The following is a 21,658-nucleotide window of genomic DNA, read 5'->3' on the forward strand; positions in this document are numbered from 1 at the left end:
GTCACCGTCACTTACCCTTAATTTCCACCCTCAGTGACAATGGGTCAGGACATGTGCTTTACCCGGACCTGCTTGCAGAAGTTGCCCTCTGCGTGATCTGCACCTTCTCTGGGACCTTGAAGCTCCCTGGAAAGCTGAGGAATCCCGTCTTCAGACAGAGTGCAGGAGTGGCGTGGGTGTTCCCAGGGTATTTCTCAACACTGACGTGGGTAAGCAATAAAGGGAGAATGGAATGAAGCTCTTTGACAATCTTTTGCCTCTTATTTTATTGATATTTCTGTTTCATGATTATCAAAAGAATCCAAGCACTGGCTTGCCCATAAAAGGAGGCATCCACAATTTTGTCAGATGCTAAGACAAAGAGTCAGAACTGAGTTCTCAGCTAAGAGTTTTGTTTACTTCACATCGGTTTAAAGCAGAAAGGAGAGAGTGTCACTGATTATGGGTTTTCTCCCCACCTCCTCTGTTGCTGCTCTCCAGCCACACTGCCTTTTAGTTAAACCATGGGCTCCCCACCGCAGGGCTTTTGTACTTCCTGTTCTCAATGCTGGAAACACCCCTTCTTCTCTGCTACTCAACCTCCATACCTAATCAATTACCATTCATTCTTCAGATTGCAGTACAAATCCTTCTCCAGATGCCACGTACAACCACCCTCAGGAAGTTCTATTTTACTATGATCTCTTAGGGCCGCATTTCTTTCCTTCTCTTCGTAGCACTTTGCCCAGTTCATAATAAACAAACATTTGGATTACTATTCAGTTAATGTCTCCCCATTGGAGTGTGAGTACCATGAAAGTGTGGGCCGTGATTGCTTTTGATTTTTAACTTTCACCACAATCAATTTTATTTATTTTTATTATTCTTTTAATTTTTTTCTCACTTAACATGAGATCTACGCTCTTAACACATTTTTAAGCACACAATACAATATTGATTACCTATAGGCACGATGTTGTGTAGCAGATCTCTAGAATTTTCTCCTCTTGCTTAAATGGAACTTTATTCCTGTTGAATAGCAACTCTCCATTTCCTTCTCCCCCAACCCCTGGCAACCACCATTTTACTCTGTTTCTATATGTTGAATAGACATTTCTCCAAAGAAGACAGGCAAATGGCCAACAGGTATAGAAAAAGATGTTTAACATCGCTAATCATCAGGGAAATGCAAATCAAAACCACAGTGAGATATCATCTCACACCTGTTAGGATGGCTATTATCAGAAAAAGAACAGGAAACTAGTGTTGGCCAGGATGTGGAGAAATTAGAACTCTCATGCACTGTTGGTGGGAATGTAAATTGGGGCAGCCACAATGGAAAACAGGATGGAAATTCCTCAAAAAATTAAAGACAGAACTACTATATGATCCAGCAGTTCCACTTCTGGGTCTATATATAAAAGAACTGAAATAAGGATGTTGAAGCGCTATTTGTACTCTCATTATTCACAATAGCCAATCTGTGGAAACAACTGGACCATCTTTGTTTTTGTTCACTGTTGTTTTTTTTCTTAATCCTCTACGTCTTTCACCATGCCTGCACACGGACAGCATTCAATAAATAGTTGTTGACTTAATGCAAAAATGACTGCGCTCAGCACCGCCCTGAAATAGCAACTTTTCTCCCCAGAAAGCTCTCTCTGCCTCATGCTATTTCTCATCAGGGAATAAAAAATGTTGTGCATTAAGTGAGCTCTTGTCTCCAACAGTAGTGCTGGAAAAGAGTTTTTGAGAGGGTCTTTTTTGTGTTGTTGTTGAGGAAGAATGGCCCTGAGCTAACATCTGTGCCCATCTTCCTCTATTTTACATGGGACGCCTGCCACAGCATGGCCTGATAAGTGGTGTGTAGGTCCATGCCCGGGATCCAAACTGGTGAACGCCAGGCCGCCAAAGTGGAATGCACAAACTTAACTGCTACAGTTCTGGGCCAGCCCCTGAGAAGGTCATTTTTTTTTCCTTAACATTCTCTCGAAATAAATATGAACAGGGCCTCAAATCATCCCAGTTTTTCTCTAATAGCCTATTATATATTTCTAGTGCATAAATTAGTCATCTTGAGACATTTCCTCAGCATATTTTTGGTCTATATTTCTGTGGGGTGTGCTTTTAAGAATTGTACTGTGTCCCTTAGTTGATTTTGACCTATATGTTAAATATTTGATGCGTATCTTTATAAAGCAAGACCCCTTTTCTCATTCTTCCAGCTACTATTTTCTTTCCCCCCTCTTGCTTTTCTCACACAGAGCTAACACTTCTGAGGATTTATTTTGTGTTAGGCGTTCTGCTGAGGATTTCTTTTTTCTTATTAGTCCGCATGACACACCAAACAATCCTCCAATAAGGATGCTATTATTATTTCCATTTTACAAATCAGGCAACTGAGACTTAGAGTGGTAACTGGCTCAAAGTCAAATATATATTAAGTGGGGGAGCAGATTCTCATTCTCATTCTCATTGACTTTTTGTCAATTGTGCTAATCCAATCGCATTTTGACAGTTTGTTTTTAACAGATGGCTGTCACTAGAATAACAAACAGATTATGTGCTATTACACTGTGAAAATTTATTGCTCAAGACAGACAGTGAACCATTTGCTTATACACTTTTATGTCTTCTAATATCTAAAGATATCATATTTTTGTCAGGAGCTTTTTTCTTTTGGTGAAGAAGATTGTTGCTCAGCTAACATCTGTGCCAATCTTCCTCTGTTTTGTGTGGGATGCCACCACAGCATGGCTTGATAAATGGTGTGTAGGTCCTTGCTAGGGATCCAAACCCATGAACCCTGGGCCGCCCAAATGGAGCATGTGAACCTAACCACTACACCACTGGGCCAGCCCAGGAACTTTTAAAATGTGAGCATGCCATCCCTCTCACTGTAGTTCATTCATTCCCTATACCAGATACCTAGATGGTAATTTCACCACCCAGCCCTGCCAATGCCCCTCGGAGACAAGGGGTAAACAGAGGCCCGGAGCCAATAAGACTTGTTCACCAGTGTTTAGGGTGACTCTGAATCCCTTCCCCTGCTTTCTTCGTCCTGATGACACATTTATCTGTTATTTTCTGGAAGAATTTGCAGCCAGATGTATTACTGTAACTTTTATCCTGGTGTGGCAGTCTCCTTACACTGCAGAGGGTTTGGGGAAGGGATGGGAAGAATTTTTTTTTTTAAAGATTTTATTTTTTTCCTTTTTCTCCCCAAAGCCCCCCGGTATATAGTTGTATATTCTTAGTTGTGGGTCCTTCTAGTTGTGGCATGTGGGACGCTGCCTCAGCGTGGTTTGATGAGCTGTGCCATGTCTGCGCCCAGGATTCGAACTAATGAAACACTGGGCCGCCTGCAGCGGAGCGCAGGAACTTAACCACTCAGCCACGGGGCCAGCCCCGGGATGGGAAGAATTTTAACAACCAAAAGAACATCTCTACAAAGGGGGAATGATACTTTAGGTTTTGCAAGCAAAACCTAAATCCATTTAAATGGTGCATTTTACTAATTCTTGGTTATTTGTAATGATTGGCTGAAGGAAAATTCAAGTACTAACTTCTACATTCACATTTCCTGACTGGAGCAATGTTTTGTTCTCTGGGGAGAGCAGAAACTCCCTTGGGCAGAAGGAGAAAGAAGATGAAAGAATCGAGTGAAGCTCTTTTATTTATCTCTGTGGGGGAGATCTAACTGATTCTCTGGTCTTTGCCCTCAGATTTGGCCCCAGCGTTACTCTGAACAGGAAGAGTGAAGAGTTTCACTAGCTATGCTGGAATGATGCAAATGAAAACATTATCAAGAAGCAACTGCTGATTTTCATAGTTACAGAGATTTGTTCAGAAATCCCTTAACCAGGAAAGTGGCATGAGGATTCCACAGTCACAACAGAGAAGTCAAAAAGACAGACGTGAATCCAGAGAAATCTTAAGGGGTTGGGGCCGGGGATGGGCGGGGCGGGGTGGGAAGCTCTCTCATGTCACCTGGAACTTACTTTCTAAGATCTTTTCTGAATTTGCCAACGACCTATATAGATGATTTAAAGGAATTTTTTGAGGTGGAATGTAAAATTAGAAGATGAGACATGAACATCAAGGTCATCACAAAGATTAAAATCATTTCGTTATTGAAAAATCCACGTGATACCATGAGAAAGAGTAAGAGGATATTTTAGTCATTTCCAGAATCAAAGCCTAAGTTTAATTCAGTTCCTATCTGGCAAAAGACATTTAGCTAAATGCATAGTGGTGAGACTTGGGGACCATGCCTCACCTTTTCAGGGTTGACAATATCTACTGTTATGGTCTTCCACAGCTTGCCCTGCAGTGCTACCAAGAGAGTTAGCGCTTGGATTTCTCTTTGGGACAATTTATAAACCCTCATTTTAGAAGGGTGATACTCTTTCTATTGTCTTCGAGTTCTCTAAGGGGCAGCCACAGATCTGGTATACTGGCCAGAATTCATGAAGGGGTCCTTCTGGGTTTTTATATGGAGGTGGAAGAAAAAGAAACCTTGCCAGTTACTGTCCCATGAGATATTTTCCCAGCTCACAGGCTCATAAATGTACCTAAAAGCACCTTGAAAATAGAGACATAACTTTTTGTTGAGACACAAATTGACTGGAAAACACTTTATATGTCTACAATGTCTCTTTGGATTAATCTATCCAAGAGGGATAAAAATCCCGAAAAAAAAACATTTTCACAGCTAGTTATATCCTTGAAGCTACGTGTAACGTAATTATTATCATGTGGTCATACAACCCTCTCTCACACACTCAATCAACAAACTTTTGGGTGTGTGTGTCACGTACATGTATGTATATATGCGTGTGTGTGTCTGCAGTTTCTCTAGTAAAGGTCTAAGTAGACATCTTCTATTTTGGAGATGGCCAGATGTTTTGATGTTTTGCTGGAATTCACTTGTAAATTAAGCTTTGGGATTTTCAGAACCAGTTAGTATGCACCAAATAGTACCTGATAACTAGCAAAGCTTAACAAATATCTGTTGAATGAATGAAGAACTCATGGGAAATGTATTCTTCTTTGCCTAAGAATTCTGAGAGCGGTGGGTATAGACCTGGCTATTTCCACCTATCACTGTAGCTCTAGTGACCAGGGGAGATTTCTGTTACTCACAGGCATTTCCAGGAAACTTCCTCAAGTCAGAGTCCTGGGCTTAGAGTTTCCATCAGTGAGCATCCTCCTAAATTCTTGTCACTTTGGTATGGCCTTGAACATATATTACAGTCGCCTGGAGCATCCTTAAGGATGTATGTCCCTGCATAGTTACATACTTTGCAGGAGGACAAGATGATTTCCTGGAGAATTGGTTGAAACAGTTAAATTATGATGAGGACAAATATCCCGGACCACACCCCCAGTCTGTAAACTGTTGAGGCATCTACAGATAACTGAAATTGGGACAAGGTCTGCAGGTCTTACACTGGCCATAATCTCTTGTGTTGACATGTAAGGTATCTGAAACTGTTTCCTTTCCCTGTATAAAGGAATTTACCAATGACTAAAGCCTTATATGCAGGAAGGCAACATTTTGACTAAAAATGTACCTGAGGTGTAAGGAAAGCTTCAAAATCTGCCTTATTTTATTTCAGATATCACGTTACCTCACTTAGAACAAATATAAAACAAAAGCAACAAGCATCTTTCCTCAAATACTAAAGAATAAATTAATAATTGTTCCAGGTATTTTAAAAGATTTTGAGAGAATTGCAGAGAGAGATTAAAACTTGGCTTATTAAATTCGCTTTAACCTATGATCACCCAAATACCCCTTTTTCCCCCAAGATGCTGAAAAACCCTAGTAATATAATTATGAGTGTGAGAAGCAGCTAATAAACATCCCGGCCACTGTTCCTGACAGAGTTTGTATGTGTGCCTCAGATAATTGATTCCAGTTCTTGCCCCATCACAAGACAGCATCTTCCCTGGGCTCTCAGGAAAACACGCTCACTCCCCCAAATTGCGTTAAATCACATCAAGAATTTTTTCCCCTCAGAGATTAACATCTAGGAGAAATGGTAACTCCCTGGAAGTTTTACACTAACCAGCACAGGTATCGGTGCTCAGGATAAAGGAAACCAATGGAAGGTGAAATTAGCAGTCTTCCCTACAGATAAGCAGGGAGGATACGCTTTAAAATAAGCCAGACTGGTTTCACTCATTTGAATAAGCCCAGCCCCATGAAGACAGAAGATGCTCATCCTCTGAGAGGCCGAGGCACAGGTGCCTTGTTAGTCCCATTAAATCTTACTGATCTGACAAAATGGTTAAATAAATTCCTATAGATATTGAAGTGGCTTTAAGTCAAAGTAATGTGTTACATATATTTTGTTTTGTACCAATGAAGTAGAATTAGCTCTTAGAAAACTGTATGTCACATTCAAATAAAATGGAGTCTTGTAACTATCATCAAAAGTTTTTGCTGAAAATTCAACTTTCGTTGAATCAGTCAAGGCATTTAAGAAAATCGTCATAACATGGTTTATTCTGTCTGAATGTGTATTATATTACAATTACATCCCTAATGATAAAGTGACAGTGTGTCAGTCTTACCAAGGCAAAAGGACACCCATAATGAATTACACAAGATGTCTCTATAGCTAAGCTATACCTCCATTGCTAGCATTTATATAAAGGTCAAATTAGGAGTCTTTCAAGCACTAAAAATTTGTCATTGTAGAAATAACCATGAAAAAGTTTGGCAGGTGCTACACTGAGCCATAGTTCCTCCACTCCATCCAGTTCTTGAAGATCTAAATTAATTTAAGAAGACAAATCTTGTAAGATGAGAATAGTTCCAAATTACACTAAAATCTCCTGCCATCTCTCTCTTCTCATTTTACGGACTGTATCAAATGCTCAAAGAAGTTTCAGCTCTGAGTCTAGTTGGCTATTCCACAGTCTTGGACACTGCCTTCAATCCTCTGGGTCTCGGTTTTTCTCATTTATGGAATAAGGAGACAGAACTAGTGAAGTGTAAATATTGTTTTCTGACTCAGAAAAACCTAGAACTTTATTTTGTGGCATGTTTCTCTTTTAAATTATTAGAAAAAGTCAACAAATAGGTCTCTTAAGAGAACTTTGTACATTGCAATAAAAGTGTATTGTATAGTCATGAGGTGCACAACGACATTTTGGCCAATGATAGACCACATACGCGATGGTGGTCCCATAAGATTAGTACCATATAGTCTAGGTGTGTAGTAGGCTACACCATCTACGGTTGTGTAAGTATACTCTATGATGTTTGCACAACGACAAAATCACCTAGCGACACATTTCTCAGAATGTGTCCCCGTTGTTAAGTGACACATGACTGTAGCTGTGACTTGCCAGACACATCCAGTTCTATAGTTCAGAAATCTCCGTTTTTATTTTTCCTCTCCGAAATGAATTTTTATCTTAAACAGAATGCTATATATAGCTTTGTGCATATTAAGGAAATAACCCAATGGTAGCATTAAAAAAAACTTAGATTGACCAATGCTTAGTTTGGCCATTTTTTATTTTTTCACTTGCTTTGTATTCAGATAATTGAGCATCTAAAAATGAATATATGCATATTCCTTTCTAGTTATTATGTAATCTGTGTGTGTCCACTTTTTGTTCCTGATAATGATGTACTGGAAAATATATGTTTGTAGAGGAAAAAGACATGGTTCAAATCCCGCTCTGATCCTTAGTCATCAGTTGTAAAAATGGAAATATCGATGCTTATCTCATGGGGTTGTAAATATGTAACGTATGTTCATATAATAACATAAGTAAAACAGCTCAAATAAAGCCTCATACAAAATAGGCATTCCCAAATGTTGTAGTCTGCCAACAAGTTATAATATAAGTGTAAAATATAGTCGAGCAGAGCAGAGCGAAAAGAGGGCTTTCGAATTAAATACTTTAAACTATAATTTAAGAAAATTTCCTTAAACTAAAGAAATCTTGAATCTGCATATTTCAAAAGGCATATATATCATTTTTCAGGAAAAACTGATCCAGTGGAGCCAACACTGTGATAGATCTGATAAAATTATTGGACTTTAAACCCAATGATCTTACAAGACAGCCAGGCAAAAGGACCAAGTCTTTCAGAAGTGGAAGAAAACTCCACTTCAAACAAATTTTATTTAGGCTCTAAGTGGTATGGTGTTCCCAGTTAACACAAGGGTTACGAAGCTCTGTTCTTAATTTTTAATCCTTCCAGAGTTTATTAACCTAAGTACCTTATTTTTTATATGGATGTGACACGGGAGGAAAAGAATAGATCTTCGTAAGTTAATATAGTTCTAAATATTAGATCCAAAGAAAGAAGGGGAACTGATTTAAATAAATTAGAATCAAATATATTGTGATTTCTAAAAGGTTGGAAGGCATTTACAGTCATGCCTCGCTTAATGATGGGAATACATTCTGAGAAATGCGTCGTAAGGCGATTTTATCGTTGTGTGAACATCACAGACATTACACAAACCTAGATGGTATAGTCTACTACACACCTAGGCTATTTGGTGCTAATCTTATGGGACCCCTGCCGTATATGTGGTCCATCGTTGACTGAAATGTCGTTATGCTGCCCATGAATGTATTACATACTTTTATTTGAAATATCTTAGGTTTAATCAAATAACTTAATTAGTTTTTTCTCCTCATATTTCACCCCCAAAACACTAACTGGTCCTCATTCAAGTGCAGCTCTAAAATTTAAAAAGAAATTCGGTATCTAAGTTAAAAGAATTTTTTCCATTTATTCACTTATCTCTATATCTATAATTATAAAACTTAAATAATTAAAAGTAAAATAGATGAAAATAATCCATTAGTGTTAGGAATATTGGTATACATTTCATTCTCTCTCTTTGTTTTTTGAGAAATAAATTGGAAAGCTCAGCAGCAAATGCCCTGATCCACAAACCATCGTCTAACTCCCTGAGGCTTTTGCCCCAAAGATCTCGTTTATTTACACAGTTCCACCAAAAACTACTCAAGGACTCTGGATTGCCAAAGATAGGAGTTATCACTACTTACTAAAATATCCTTGCCCCAAATACAGAAAACGTGAGTTGGTTTTACAAACATAATTTTCGTACTGAATAGTCTTAATTTTAAATAATAATAATAAATTAAGACTATACACCAGAGTAATGCTGCTAAATATATTGTTCATGGATTGTTTTTCCATGAAAAGTTTTGTGACTTTTTTCCTGAAGAATATGACCTGAGAGAGGGCCAGACTATAAGACAATCGATTAGATTGGATAGCTCCAAATGAGACAATCTTAAATTGCTATCAAGCTCTTTTGGTACCAAGCTGCCATTCTCTTGAGATTGTCAAGGGCTGACCTTGCTTTAGGAAAGGAGATGGATTACAAAATCTCTTAGGTTCATCCATCCTTAATTTTCATGCTCTTGAAAGCTCTGATTGTCTTTGGAATAGTGTTAAGGAGGACTGAAACAGGAATTACAGGAGAAAACGTTTCCCTCTGACATTTTGGTCTGGGAAGTGGATGTTTACAGATGAAAATGTAGAGGGAGCAATCAGATACTAGCCTGGAACCTCTTAGACCCAGCTGTGGGAAGATCATTTTACTCTGGAACACATGACCTTAAAGTCATTTGAATTCCCAGGCCAGCACAGGCATTGCCTCCCATGATTAAAAAATGATGTTAGAATTGCTCAGTACCCACATTTAAAGGGTGAGAATGGGAAACTGAAGGTCATCAGGAGATACTGTGGAGCTGTAGTTATTAGATACAGATGAGGAATCAGATAAACAATTTTTTTTTTCAAAGAATGGTTGTGTAGCTTCTCTGATTGAGGCGTATGATTTTTCACTTACGGCCTCCCTTTAAATCAAACAGAAAACCTACAACCTCATTCCAAGAATGCACACGGGAAGCTAACAAGAACTAAATAAACAATGCTCTGTTTGTTCAAATATTTAGCAAATAGCTCAGGGATTACTGCATACACCATCGCTGAGATTTTAGCCAATTCTCAAAGATGTTTCTATGCTCCACTAATAAAACAATTCATGTATGTATAATGACACATTGTAATTATTTCCACATGGTTAGCACTTAGACAAAAGCTAAGGGACTAAAGTCAACATTTGATGAGCTTTATCAGAAATCAACATTTATGGCAGCACAGTGAAAACCCAAATCCAAAACAGGATAAAATCAACGGTAGCAACCATCTGATATGTCAGTACACATTTTTTCTCATACTTTTTTCTCCTTATCACTATTTTTTCTGGTCATGACCTAGGTAGATGCATGATAAATTTCCAGGAAATAACACATTGAAGTTTTATAGATAAAATCTTACTAAGTGTGTAGGGGTGGGTCAGTCTACTTTAGCCATAAATACTCAGCAAAGCATTGCCTGTGATGGAAAAATTTGTAGTGGGAGAAACCTCAAAGAGGATTCTTTTGGTTGAGCATCTGGATGATGGGACAATATCCAAGCGATTATGATTTGTGACTCTAATCTCAAGCAAAGACTTCTTCTGGGATTATTCATTGTTGCTTCAGCAATTAACTTATATAGTTGAATTTCTACATGAGGGAATAGCTGAATAGAAGAAAATAAAACCCTTTTCAATTTTACAGAGTGGAATTATTCAGTTTAGAGAGAAGTCACAGATCTCCACAAAAAGACGCCTATTTTTATGCCTATAACTTAAAATTATGTCTGTCTACAATTTGGAACCAGGTAGTAGTGTGAATTGTTTTGAGTGACCTCATGCTTTATCCTGGTGATCAAAGCTCAATCTCTTGAATGAAATTTAGTACTTATTAACATTAAAAACTGATGGATTAGAATGTATTTTCATTTATCACTTTATCCAGCTCAAGGATTAAAGTAAATCTCTTGATCGTTCATTCACTCATTCAGTAAACATGTGTTGAGTGCCTACGAAGGCACTCTAGGCACCAGAGATAGAGAAGTGGGCAGAACAAATTCCCTGATTCATGGGGATTATATTTGGAGGAAAGAGTCAATAAACAAATATATAGTATAATGTTACCACATATAATAGCCCATTATAAAGAAAAATAGAGAAGAATGGAAGAGAAATATTGAAAGCAGGTGAAAGGACTCTTTTATGTAGGATGGTCACGGAAGATTTTGAGGTTCTAACATTTAAGGGGGGACGCAACGAAGGGAGAGAGAGAGCCATGAGAAAGTCTGGAATCTTGAAGAGTCAGAAGGAAGAACAAGAACAAGGGTTCTAATGCACTACTAAGTTTGCCTTATTTGAGGAACCTCTAGAAAGTCAATGTTGCTGGAGTGGAGTGAACAAGTGGAGAGAGGAAAGAAAGAAATTTAGAGCATAGTTAGGGGCCAAACCAAGAAGAGCCTTATGAAGTCAGTTTAGGATTTGTATTTTATTCTAAGTGTGATGGGAATCACTGAAGGACTTTGAGAAGAGCGATGTTACACGATTAAGATTTTTGCAAGTCTCTCCGGCAGTGTTGTGGAAGACAGACTGTAATGGAGAACCGGCGTGGGAGTGAGGAAGCCAGGTGAAAGATTACTGTGTCGGCGCTGACCATAGGTGATGGGGGCTTGGATCAGAGCAATGGCAGTGGAGTGAGAAGTGGTTTAACTCTAGATATACCTCAAAGCCAGGAACGACAAGATTTCTCTGAAGGATTAGGTAGGTGTGAGGGAAAGTGCGGAATTGAAGATGATCCCAATGTACTTGATCTGAGCCCCTGGGAAACAGTTGAGCCCATTATTCTTTTTTGTTTTCCCTCAGGTATTAATTAAATGCAGACTTGTGCTAGGCGCTGTATTAGGTGCTTGAGGCATGTCATTGAGAAAAAGAGATAAAGACCCATGGAAGAAAAGGACAATAAAAATGATCATAAATAAATACATTTTAAACTAAGTTAGGAGGTGACGTGTTGTGGAAAAAAGAAAACAACAGAGAAGTTTAAGAGAAGGATGGCAGAACAGGTTCCTTTATTAAATGGGATAATCGAGATGAACCTCATTGAGAAGGTGAAATCTGAGCAAGGACAAGGAGGCCAGTGGGGCTGCAGCCCCATGAGGTGCAGGGAGAATGGTGAGTGATGAAACAAGGCAGACAACCAGGAGACATGACTGTGTAGTCTTGAAGGCCATTGGGATTTGGCTTTTATTCTGCATGAAATATAGAGTCATTTCAGGGTCATTTGAGCAGAACAGTGACATTATCTGACTTCTGTTTAAAAGTCTCACACTAGCTGCTCACCTGAGAATATGTTACAGGGCAGCAAAGACAAAGCACGGAGACTGATTTGGAGCTGCTGCAGTAATCCAATTGAGAGCTGATGGAGGCTTAGCTGAGAGAGATAGCAGTGAAAGTGGCAACAAAAGGCCAGTTTCTGGATACATTTAAAAGTAGAGCCCTCTTGAGCCAGCCTCGATGGCCTAGTGCTTAAAGTTCTGTGCTCTCCACTTTGGTGGCAGGTTCGCTTCCCAGTCAAGGAACCACACCACCTGTCTGTCAGTAGCCATGCTGTGGCGATGGCTCACATAGAAGAACTAGAAGGACTTACAACTAGAATATACAACTATGCTTGGGGCTCTGCAGAGAAGAAAAAAAACAGGTAGAGAGCTTTTGCTTTCCTGATAGATTAGGGAAGTGATTTTTGGCCTGAAAAGCTAGAAGGATGGAGTTGCCATTGACTGAGATGATGAAGCCTCTGATTTGAAAGTGAGGTAGGGAAAGCCAGGAGTTCTGTTTTAGACACTTTAGGTTTCAGATGCCTAGTAGATATTAAAGTGAAGGAATCAGGTTGGTAGCTGGATATTCAAGTCCAGAGCTCAGGAGAAAGTTTTGGGCTGGAGATATGCATTCTTAGATGGAGGTATAAGCATGTTGGTTAGTACCACAGGCCGTGGATGAGGGCGCAGTGAATGGAGGAGTGAATGGAGATAGGAAGGAGGTCCAAGCCAGAGCCCTTGGCAATTCAACATTCAGAAGTAGGGAAAGAAGTAGGGGAAGAACCAAGTGGATGCGTCATCAACTGAAGAGAGAGTATTAAGGAGGAGAGAGTGATCAGCTGTGATAAAAGCTGCTGGGAAGTCAAGTAAGATGACTGAGAATTGATCATTGATTGTAGCAATATGGGGGTCATTAGTGACTTTTGAGAGCAGCTTTGGAGGAATAGTGAGGGAGAAAGTTTTGAAGAGATGTTGTACGGAAGAAAGTCTATCACTAAATCGAGGAAAACTAAGGGAGAAACAGACAGGGTCAGAGGATGAAGGGATCAACCCAAATGATTGGATTGGTGTAACCAATTTTCCTTGTTGGCCATGTCCAGCCAAGTTCTTAGGCAAATCTGAAGGAATGTTGAATCATTTATTTTCTCAGTGATTAGCACTTAATCACTTCATTAAAATATTTGTTGCTTGTATTCAAAATCAATTTTGTACTTCCCTGTTAAGCATTCTCAAAAATTCATCTTGCCAAAAGAAATATGAATCCCTTATAGGGTTTTTATGACTCAGCGACAAAGGATTTCTTTCTTTTTATTGAATTCTTTGGGTTACCGAGTCTGGCTATGTTCTGAATCTCATATTGTAATAAGTTAATATTTATTGTTGTGCAAACACAATAATGTGGTGCTTGGCATTGAGTTAACTATAAAAATAATTGGATTTTATATATACCTTTCCAAAAGAAAGGCAAAGATTGTGATTATCCACTTTGTAAATAACAATACATTGCTTTGTGATCTCTCCTAACAGTTGTTTTATATTTGTCTTGTATTGATCTTATTTCTTCCTATTTAGATTGTAGCTATTGAAAGGCAGAGATTGTGTGCCATGCATCTCCCTCATAGCAAAGAGACAGCTTGGTATGAAATCTGATGTCTCTTCTGTTGAATGATTAATACTCTCTTGCTTAAAAGATGGATAGTGACAAAGGCAGAATACCTGTCGTTTCTGGTAGGACAGACCTAGAACATCTTCTAATTTGGGGCTTAGTTTTTCATACTGCTAGCCTTCACTGAAATGAGATCAATATTTTTAGGGGCTTTTTCATCCTGCTTGTACTTCCCACTCTCCATAAAACTTTTTTGTTTCTTTTTGTAGGGAATATTCGCTCTGAGCTAACATCCGTTGCCAATCCTCCTCTTTTATTTTGCTTTGGAAGATTAGCCCTAAGCTAATCTGTGCAATCTTCCCCTACTTTGTATGTGGGATGCCTCCACAGCATGTCTGATGAGTGGAGTATGTCCGCACCTGGGATCTGAACCTGCAAACCCAGGCTGCCAAAGCAGAGTGTGCAGAACTTTCACCACTTGGCCACAGGACTGACCCCTCTCCATAACACTTTTGATCAGGGGCTGGCCCCGTGCCGAGTGGTTAAGTTTGCACACTCCGCTGCAGGTGGCCCAGTGTTTTGTCACTGGCACGGACATGGCACTGCTAATTGAGTCATGCTGAGGTGGCATCCCACATGCCACAACTAGAAGGACCCACAACTAAGAATATACAACTATGGACCTGGGGGCTTTGGGGACAAAAAGGAAAAATAAAATCTTTAAAAAAAAAAACAAAAAACTTTTGATCACTGAAATCAATTTGACCCTTTGGGAATTAGTACACTTTCATCCTAATTAGAATTTGCAGTTTAGTACAACTGGTTGCATTTAATCATTTCTTTCATAAGTAAAGATATTTAATAGTCCTTGTAAGTCTTGCAATTGATAAATGAGAATTGGCATATGTTTTGATTTCCACTTTATTGACTTTATTACAAATTTCTTTGAAATGAAAATTTTTCAAGAGATTTTTGATCTTCCCAAAATATGTATTGACACATTTCTCCGAATATATGCAATTTTATTTGGTGGTCTTGTAATTTCATATAGGCCTTATAACATGAAAACAGGCCATTTGCTATTTTAAAATCTAGCTTACTTTCATGTAAAAAAATGTGCTGACTCTCTGCTCATCTTCCCGTTTGAAGTATCTTTAAAAACAAATAGAGGAGGCTGAGTAAATATTACGAACTACAGGGAATTACACAGCTCAGTTACCAAACTAAATAGGTGCTTCTTGAAAGAAACATCTGAACGTGCAATTTCTGTTTAGTGCTTCAGATGAAGAACATTACAGAGCATTCTTTCCAGAAAATCTCCTTGGCTTGGCTAGTTTGCTTTCTTGTCCAGCTTAGAAGCTGCCACATACTTCTTAAATCCTTGCAAAGCAGTTAAATATCTTTTTGGTTCTTAAGGATCTCCTGAAGATTTGGGACACAAATCAGTACAAACAAGAATTTTTGTAAATTTTGAGAGTAGAAACTTCAGGCCCTAAATTCCTGCCACAGAAGTAAAGGACTCTCTGGGCCTGATATTTTAGCCTGTCATTTAGCACACTTTCTTAAGCTCGCCATATGTCTTTAGGTTACATGTTCCTCCCTCTTGTATCTTGTGAAATAGCAGAATAGATCCTTGTGTTCGAAAGTTTATAATGTATGTAGTTAGGTGTTTTGGTGTTAAGACATTGCTACCAACTCTCTTGATATTTTATTTCCCTTTAAACTTATTTTTCTACTCATAGAGTCTGAAACGGAAATATTAGGGATAGGAAGAAACATGAGACAGCTCTTTTCTAGTGGAATATACACTTGTAATCATCAGACATCACTGGGTACCTACCACATGCCAAATGCTGTGCAATTTACTGGAGATAGAGACAGAAAAGACACGGTTCTCTCCTTAATGGAATTAGAGGCTAGTGGGATCATTTTATTTCAAAAATGTCACTAGACGACAATTATTATTAGGTGATGGTACCTGGCTTCTTCTCTGATCTTGGACTTTATGGAGTTCTGACTTCTTCCTCATCTCTCACTAAATCTAAAGAAGAGGGCTCAATGAGAGCCAGATGAGGCTTAAGCTTGCGTACAGAATCAGAAGTGAAGGGAAATCAGGGGCGGCGAAGAGGCCCAAGTGCTTGGGCTGGAGGAGATGACAGTCAGTTCTGTTATAATGCTTATTCTAAAAGCATGAATTTGTTCCAACATGATATTAGGGAACAGATTGGAACATGAGAATTTTGTGTTTACTTGTGCCGTTTCATCCACAAGAAACACTAGGTGAAAGCATAAAATTGCACCAGCTGAACACAGCCACTTGGTAGCACCACTGAGTTGATTCCAACTCCTGGCACCCTGAGTACAGCAGCGTGGAAACTTTCCAGGTTTTTTCGTGCCATCCTCTCACCTTCCAGCACTCTATGAGACAGTGTTCCACTGCTATTCACAGGGTTTTCATGGCCAATGTTTTTCGAAAGTGGGTGGCCAGGCCCTTCTTCCTAGGAAGTCTAGTCTGGAAGCTCTGCTAAAACCTGTCTACCAGGGGTGACCCTGCTGGTATTGGAAATACTGGCAACACAGCTTTCAGCATCACAGTAACACACAGCCGCCACAGTAAGACAGCTGACAAACTACAGATGGGTGATGTGGTTCCCTGACCGGGAACTGAACCCAGGCTGCAGTGATGAGAGCACCGAATCTTAATCACTAGACCACAAAGGCTGGCTACACAGCCTCTTACAAATACACAAAACACACACACCTCCAGCATCTACCAGGGACCTCAGGTCACTGTGTGTTATAAGTCGCCCTCATCCACAAGCAGTGCTACAACTTTTCTTCCATTTTGACTGACCCTCCTTCAACCTACACAATAGCTTGCAAGCTGCCTCACTTGCTATGCCCACTAGCTCAGGCAAACTGCAGGTCTTTTCAAGGAAAAGCACCATGGGGGCTGGCCCAGTGGTGTAGTGATTAAGTCAGCATGCTCTACTTTGGTGGCCTGGGGTTCACGGGTTCTGGTCTTGGGTGCAGACCTATACCACTCATCAAAGCCGTGCTGTGGAGGTATCCCACATACAAAGTAGAGGGAGACCGGCACAGATGTTAGCTCAGGGCCAATCTTCCTTATCAAAAAGAGGAAGATCGGCAGTGGATGTTAGCTCAGGGCTAATCTTCGTCAAAAATAAAAAAGGAGGATTGGCAACAGGTGTTAACTCAGAGCCAGTCTTCCTCACTAAAAAAAAAAAAAAGATATGGCACCAAGTGTGACTGTTGAACATGAAGTCTTGAGTGATCTTGTTGGTGTCCTGGCCTTAGGCTCGGGCTGCTCCTGGTATGATCTAGGTAAGTCAGTTATTTCTTTGCATTTCAGGTATTAGCAGCTAAAGGTCAATCTTTCTCAGGTCTTCCACGGTTCCCTGGGCCTGTTTGAAACCATATGTGTATACTTGAAAATGGAATCAGTCCCACAGCTGGTAGAGTAACAGTTTATTCATGTTGAGAGCAATGAGAAACTTCCCAAAATGATCAGAAAACTAATTCTCTACACTTGCAAAAAGATCGTGTACTAAAAAGTGCAATGAAGTTGAGCGGAAAATGAGTATGTGGTAGCTGTGAATAGCTTTTGAAGACAGGAACAATGAGCCTGATTTAAACCTGATAATTCTCTAACTTTCCTAGTTAACAAAGAAGAAAGTTTAGTAAATATAAGATAAAGATTACTGTCCCTGATGAGTTCTGAAGCAAAATATTAATTGAAAGACTCTCTCTGTTGTTATCTAGATATTATTATTCACTAGATAATGCTGCTATAGTTAAAGTTATTTTCAGACGCTGGAATAAATATTTGCTGAAACTTGCCTTTTTCAAATTGTTCATTGGTAAGTATAGAAAGGGTAAATGAATATAAATGTCTTTCCCAGTAAAACTTTGCAGACCTACCTGCTGAGCCTGGGAAGGTGAACTGCACTCTAGGTTAGTTTTCCTTGGTTTTTCAATCCAATTGTAGGGTTGGAAAATGTGATAGGAAGTTATTTGGCAGTTTTTCTTTCTTGCGTTTAGCACAGCTCATCTCAGAAATATGTGGTCACAGTTTCCCGTTGCTTAGTCCCAAATCCATTATTATTTATTTTGTTGTTGTGGTTGTTGTTACATGGGAGCCTCTTCACTTGCAGTTTTCCCTTGCTCATGAGACATAGTCCCATTTGCCCTGCTGGCCTTTGGTGATATTGCACCTAATTAGATTATCCAAATGCCTTCAGGCAGAAGGAGTAGCAGTCAATTAAAGCCTCATCAATATGTTCCAACTTCTAAAATAGTAATAAAAAAAGTTAAATGTGGAAGATTGAACACATGTGTTAATCACTGCTCCTTTCTCAAGTCCCAATAAGTGACAGTCACGGGACTTTTTAAAAGAAGAGTTCAAGGAAGGAGAGATGGAAGGGGAGAAGGAATCATTAAGTTGCAGAATGTAGAAGGCAGGATAGTGGCATTTTATCTGACAAGTCTGAGAAAGGTGATTCCAACGGCAAACCCCTGAAAGGCTCTGGGACTGGCAGACACATCTTAAAGTAAGGTTAAAGATGGCCAAACGAGTGACGTCAGCAAGATGGTGGAATAGGAGGTCCCCCGTTCATATCCCTCGACAGCAACAATAATTTGGCAGACCCCCAGGGACAAAAGTGCCTTTGTGGGAACTCTGAGATCTGGATAGGAGGTTGTGAAGCCTCAGTGGAACTCAAGACTGAGGAGGGCTGTTTTGAGAAGGCAGGTCTGTGCCTTGCCTTCGCGGCAGGCTTGCCAACCATGGTCCCAGCTGTACCTTGCCCCCATGTAGGCTCAGCTCTAGCCCCATTTGATTTGGACCTGCTACCAGCACCTTCACCAAGGGATCCAGGAGGAATTATGCCCACTCGTGCTTTGAGTTACAGGCCCACCAACCTTGGCCCTGGTTGTGGACCTTGAAAAAGCCCCTGACCTGGCTTCAACATTTAAAGAATTAATACCAATTCTCCTTAGAGTCTTCCAAAAACTTGAAGAGGAGGGCACACTTCCAAACTCATTTTACAAGACTAGCATTACTCTGATACCAAAGCCAGATAAAGACACTACAAGAAAAGAAAACTACAGTTCAATACCCCTGATGATCATAGATCCAAACATCCTCAACAAAACACTAGCAAGCTGAATTCAACAGTGCATTTAAAGAATTATACACCACAATCAAGTGGGATTTATCCCTGGGATGCAAGGATGGTTCAACATATGCAAATCAATAAACATGATACACCAGATTAACAGAATGAAGGATAAAAATCGTACGATTATCTCAATAGATGCAGAAAAGCATTGGACAAATTTAACTTCCTTTCATGATGAAAACTCTCAACAAATTAAATATAGAAGGAATGCACTTCAACATAACAAAGACGGTTGTCTTAGTCCATTTGAGCTCTTATAACAAAAGATCACAGACTGGGTAGCTTATAAACAACATAAATTTATTTCTCGCAGTTCTGGAGGATTGAAGTCTGAGATCAGAATGCCAGGATGGCCGGGTGAGGTCCCTCTTCCACGTAGCAGACTCTTGTGCTCTTATATGGTAGAAGGGGGCTAGCGAGCTCTGTCAGATATTTTAAACAAGAACTCTAATCACATTCATAAGCATTCCACCTTTATGACCTAATCACTTCCCAAAGGCCCACCTTCTAACATCATCACTTTGAGTGTTAGGATTTCAATGTCTGAATTTTGGAGGGACACAAATATTCAGACCATGGCAGCCATATATGACTAGTTTACAGTTAACATCCTACTCAGTAATCAAAGGCTGAAAACTTTTCCTCTAAGATCAGGAGCAAGAAAAGGATGCCCACAGTCACCACTTTTATTCAAAATAGTACTGGAAGGTCTAGCCAGAACAAGTAGGCAAGAAAAGGAAATAAATTGTATCCAAATCAGAAAGGAAGAAGTTAAATTATCTCTCTTTGTAGACGGCATGATCTTATAAACAGAAAACCCTAAATTCCACTAAAAAACTGTCAAAACTAATAAACGAATTCAGTAAAGTTACAAAATACAGAATCAACATGCAAAACTCAACTGCATTCTGGGGCTGGCCCCGTGGCCAAGTGATTAAGTTTGCACCCTCCGCTGCAGGCAGCCCAGTGTTTCGTTGGTTCGAATCCTGGGTGTGGACATGGCACTGCTCGTTAAGGCATGCTGAGGCAGCATCCCACATGCCACAACTAAAAGGACCCACAATGAAGAATATACAGCTATGTACCTGAGGGCTTTGGGGAGAAAAAGGAAAAAAAATAAAATCTTAAAAAAACCCACAAAGCTCAAATGGATTCTATTCATTAAGAATGAACTATCCAAAAAAGAAATTAAGGAAACAATTTCATTTACAAAAGCATCCAAAAGAATAAAATACTTAGGAATAAACTTAACCAAGGGGTGAGAGGCTCATACACTGAAAATTATAATACATTGATGAAGGAAATTAAAGAAGACATAGATAAATGGAAAGATTTCCCATGTTCATGGGTTAGATGAATTAATATTGTTAAAATATCCATATTATCCAAAATTATCTACAGATTCAATGCAATCCCTGTCAAAAATCTAATGGCATTTTTCACACAAATGGAAAAAACAATCCTAAAATTCATATGGAGCCATCAAAGACCCTGAATACCCAAAGCAATCTTGAGAAAGGTAAGCAAAAGTAGAGGCATTACATTTCCTGATTTCACAGCATATTACAAAGCTATAGTAATCTAAAGGATATGGCACTGGCATAGAAAGAAACACACACCAAAAAAACTGGAAAACAACAGCAACAATAAAAACAGACACGCAGATCAATGGAACAGAATGGAGAGTCCAGAAATAAACCCATATATGATCAACTAGTACATGGTAAGGGTGCCAAGAACACACAATGGAGAAAGGATAGTCTCTTCAATAAATGGTTTTGGGAAAACTGGACATGAATATGCAGAAGAGTGAAATTGGATCCTTATCTTAAACCATGCACAAAAATTAACTTGAAATGAATTAAAGACTTAAATGTAGGACCTGAAACCACAAAACTCCTAGAAGAAAACATAGGGAAGAAGCTCGTTGACACTGATCTTGGCAATGATTTATTGGCTTTGAAACCAACAGTACAGGCAGCAAAAGGAATAATAAACAAGTGGGACTACATCAAACTATAAAGCTTCTGCACATCAAAGGAAATTATTTTCTTTTTAATGGAAGAAAATAATTGCAAATCACATATCTGATAAGGTATTGAAATCTAAAATATATATGGAACACATACAACTCAACAGTAAAATAAGAAATAACCCAATTAAAAAATGGGCCAAGGACCTGAATAGACATTTTTGCAAAGAAAGCCTACAAATGGTGAACAGGTGTATGAAGAGGTGCTCAATATCACCAGTCATGAGGCAAATGCACATCAAAACCACAGTGAGCTAGCGCTTCACAACTGTTAGAATGGGTATTATGCAAAAGACAAGAAATAGCAAGTGTTAGTGAGAGTGTGGGAAAAAAGCCCTGTGCACTGTTTATTGGAATGTAAATTGGTGCAGCCATTATGGAAAGCAGTATGATGTTCCCTCAAAAAATTCAAACTAGAACTACCATGTGACCCAGCAATCCTACTTCTGAATATAAACTCAAATTTAATGAAATCAGCAGCTCAAAGAGATATTTTCACGCCTGTGTTTATTACAGTGTTGTTCACAATAGCCAAGGTATTGAAACAACCTAACTATCCATCAGTGGAAGAATGGATAAAGAAAATGTGGTTTATA

This window comes from Equus asinus, chromosome 29 (genome assembly GCF_041296235.1).
Source record: "Equus asinus isolate D_3611 breed Donkey chromosome 29, EquAss-T2T_v2, whole genome shotgun sequence".
In the NCBI taxonomy this organism is placed as follows: Eukaryota; Metazoa; Chordata; class Mammalia; order Perissodactyla; family Equidae; genus Equus; species Equus asinus.